This window comes from Rutidosis leptorrhynchoides, chromosome 1 (genome assembly GCF_046630445.1).
Source record: "Rutidosis leptorrhynchoides isolate AG116_Rl617_1_P2 chromosome 1, CSIRO_AGI_Rlap_v1, whole genome shotgun sequence".
Classification (NCBI taxonomy): domain Eukaryota; kingdom Viridiplantae; phylum Streptophyta; class Magnoliopsida; order Asterales; family Asteraceae; genus Rutidosis; species Rutidosis leptorrhynchoides.
The window spans coordinates 417,752,361-417,756,500 of record NC_092333.1 but is presented as its reverse complement, the minus strand read 5'-3'; the positions used below and the strand labels follow the sequence as shown (position 1 = coordinate 417,756,500).

General features: G+C 33.5%; 1 long non-coding RNA gene across 1 annotated transcript; it reads left to right on the top strand.

The window, feature by feature from the left end:
* Nucleotides 1–437: 437 nt before the first annotated feature.
* On the top strand, nucleotides 438–3,670 carry LOC139872038 (uncharacterized). The gene is made up of 3 exons (XR_011766848.1): nucleotides 438–2,017; nucleotides 2,106–2,957; nucleotides 3,088–3,670. It is a non-coding gene; the product is annotated as an uncharacterized lncRNA (long non-coding RNA).
* The last annotated feature ends 470 nt before the right edge of the window (nucleotides 3,671–4,140 follow it).

Genomic DNA, 4,140 nt, shown 5'->3' with positions numbered 1-4,140 from the left:
AAACATAATTATTTAATCACTAACAATTCACACACAAGGGCAAAAAGGTCAATTCCTACTAGGCTCAATTGAGGGTGTTACATAAATTTTTCAAAAACAATTGTTGGAACTCGCCGGTTGCATTGAATGATATTCAAGTTAAAAGCTTCGAATGGATCTCGAAGATGAACAAGTCAAAAACGATTGATTGACATAGTTGGCTTAATAATCAAAAAATGTTTGTAGTATAACTTGAATGTGTATTAGTTCTAGTTGGAGTTTATTTTTGCTGCTATCTAAGCAGCTTCGAGTTTTGTATTGGTGTGTGATTTGGACCATCCATTTGTTCTATTTCATTTGTTCTAACAAATATGATGCCTCCACAAAAAAAAAAAAAAAAAAAAAAAAAAAAAAAAAAAAAAAAAAAAAAGGAATCCTCATTTTCCTTACAACAAATTGAAGCTCATCAACAAATTCGGAATACATGTTCATCAACAAAAAGGGTATCGGATATGTATTGGCAATCGATCAAATTTTGGAGATTTTTTGCTCCTTCACGTTGGTTAAAAATCTTCAACTCCGATTTGGAATTGGTGAGTGCGTAATAGGAGTTTATTTTAGACATCCCTTTTGAAATTATTTGATTATTTGATAATAGTTAATCGTTGTAACTGATATACGTAAGATACTATAGTTATATTAGGGTTTATATGTGAATTATAGATGAACATGTATAAATAATACATCATACATACCTAATAAAGGCATGAGGAGGTCATTCGGTAAGGAAACGAATACCAACAGAGCATGTGTCTGCATTTATTTTGTGTAATTGTGAATTTCATAAAAGTTAAAATTAGGGTTATCAAAAGAATGGGAAAGGGGAAGACAATTATTAGATGATAAACATATTGAATGACTAATGGAAAAGGTTGATTCTGATGCACACCACATTATCGTTTGTTTAGTCGTTGCTTTGGTTGACAATATTTTTCGCATTCTAATGTTGCCATGGTTCATTTGATGTTTGTAGTTTGCTCTGCAAAGCCTGAAAAAGGTAATTTCATATTAGTTTTGTATAATCATTGATTGTCGTCTTTCCAACTTTCACCCGACCTTTTAGTGTTGAACGACTTTTCAGGCATTTTTGGGCTATATGGGATGTATTAGTCCCCAAACCGACGCATCGGCAGACTGTACTGACTTTTACAAGTGTTTAATTGATATTACTGTAGCCCGTCTTCATAATTTATGTGTTTTTTTTTCTTTTTGAAATTTATCTCACAGGTGCATTTTGTAGGGAGACATGCCTGGTTTTTTATGTTTAAGAGACTCTAAAACGCTCGAAGAAATTAACTAGAACGCTCGAAGAAATTACAAAGAAACAAGTTGTTGAAAAACGGTTATATGTGGCTATTTGTGCTGCTCCAGCTGTTACACTTTTGCCCTAGGGTCTTCTCAAGAGAAAAAAAGGTATATATGCATTTTTTTACACACGTAATACTACGTGTATATCTATTTGCATACGTACTTTGTAATGTAATTATGAACGCGTTTCTACTCAGACATGATCCTGCATTTTGGCACAAGCTTTCAACTTTCGGGTATGTTCTCGGGATGGTTGTTACTTAAAGCTATGAGGCCCGAATACCTGTATTTTTCTATAATATTTTTCAACTTTGTTCGTGTTCTTTCAATAGACTCCGAACAAGAATCGTGGCAATGATAGGAATGTAGAATACGACAAGAACCATAAAAAATAAATGATATCAAATATAATGATGATGAAACTGAAGGTGAAGATGATGAACACTAATTGGATGGTTATGGCTTTGATTATGATGTTGAAGAGGTATCTGTATGTTGACAGCTTGAATGGCCATCTGGGAGTGGTAGTATTATGCATGTCGACAGCTTGAATGACCATCTATTAGAATATCGTAATCGTAAACGGTGTAGTACATTTTCGAGGCCTGCTGTTTTTGTTTCTTCGGTGTCAGATGGTGGTTCAACCCGGAATATAATACAAGTATGTTAGGTAACATCCCTGACTCTCATCACTTTTTTTCTTTTAAATTTATATGTGTTTTGTTTGTGATTTTTTAAAGTGGACAATCTATCTGCAGTTGACAGTTTGAAAGATTTCCATGTTAAACAGTTACTTGAATATCCGTTAGCGTATCACAGCTGTATCGCTTCCGCTCTTATTGGTGGGTCGTGCATTCCTATGGTGGCGGGTAGTTTGAGTGAACAGCTTCTTAACTGCCATAGACCTATTTCTTTTGCTTCTAATGTGAGGGTTGTTTCGAATAGTAGCGTAAATGTTTCCAGTATTATTATAGTTCTTTATAAGTTTCCATTGACTTGAAATTATTAGTGTACTATTTATAATGTGATTATATGATTTATTCCGGTATTATTAATGGTACCTACGATAGTCTGCATGTCGAACACTTGATGTAACACTCATTAGAGTATTGTAATTTTCTGTCTATTGTTCATGTTCCCGAGACGTCGATCCCTGTTGTAACTGCTGCACCTGTACCTGCTCCGGCATCGCCTATGCTGCCTTCGATATCCAGCGACGATTCAGTAGCAGAATCAAGCGCATTTGCTCCAGATATTATCATCTTTCGCTTATTTGTTATTTGTTTCCCTCTTCATCATTGTCTGGTAGTTTATGTTGTATGTTACTAATAGTTGGTCTCTTGACAGTTTCAAATGCATCTACTGATTAGCCTGTTGTATTTAGCCACCAGGGAAGCCCAACAATTTCTTCATTTTTACCTGTTCAGTCAACTGAAATTGACCCTATAAATACTACTCAGACGCTAGGTGGTCAGTGTAACATTATTCTTTGGTCTTTTTTACTTACGTATTATTTGTGTCTATGCACAACTGTCTACATGCTTTGTTATTTATGCTTCTGACTATTGTCATTCTAACAGCATCAACGGCCATCGGTACACACCTCGAATGTACGTTTAACTTTGAAAACTGAGATTTTCCCCCTCTTAATGTTATGATACGTGTTTTTGGTTTTGCTTTGTTATGATATATGCTTTTTGTTTTTTTGCTTAAATGTTACTATCATTCATTGAAATACAGGCATTTCTTTATTCTACCAAGATATGGGTAATTGACACAATATTTGTAGCAACTGCAACACAAATTTTAGGTAGCTTGGCGGGTTAACAAATGAAAAATGTGCCAAGGAGATTAAGAAAGAATGTAATGGTAAAGTTGATCAAGGTAGCTCTTTTTTTGACTGCAAAAGTCAAATTAAGTCAACTTAGGGAAGATTTGTTAGACCCTTTTTTGTTTAATAGTTGTTGCTTGAAAACACGCCACCTAAAAGGAGGCAAAATAGAGATACTGATACATGGTGTAGTTCCTTTGGTTATCATGTTAGTGATACATCACTTTTGTTGCCTGGTAGGTTGATTGTAATGAAGAGTAGCAGTAGTGTAATTCATTTTATTTCCTAAAGTTCTCGAATTGGTAGGCAAACGTCACAACGTCCTATTACTTATGATTCTTCTACCGATGCGGCTACATATGCAAGGTTGTCCACTCAAACCCACTAAAATTTAGAAGGTACGATGTTTGGTTGTTTACATGTTCTTTCTATTTGTTTCATGACTATATATTTGCATCGGAATGGTCCTTATAGAATATTGCTGTATTTGCAAGGGCGACTGTTATTGATGTGTCTTACTATACCATTAATGTTAAAAAAAATTAGTACTAAACGTGTCGCAGCAACGCGCCACCGGAATTTTTCTAGTTAGTATCATTAACACCATTTGTTAAGTTTAAATCTTAAACTTAATACAATGGTTCAACTAATAAATACGTAGTACATCTAACCAATGTGCATAAATTTCAGTTAGAAACTTTATGGACAATTGATCGTAAAGAAGATTGTGAATGTTCAACTAAAAGTTACAACAATTATAACAAATATTCATACATTTAAAGAAAATGTATCAATAGTTTTCTCAACAGAGTAGTTGTCTATTTCCAAAAATAATAATTGTATATCATTTAAATATTTATTTTATTTATCTCATTTATCTCATTTATTTCTTATATAGATATACAGATTCAGTAAAATTACTTTAAATGTAATAACAATTACCTAAATTATAATAAGAAAAT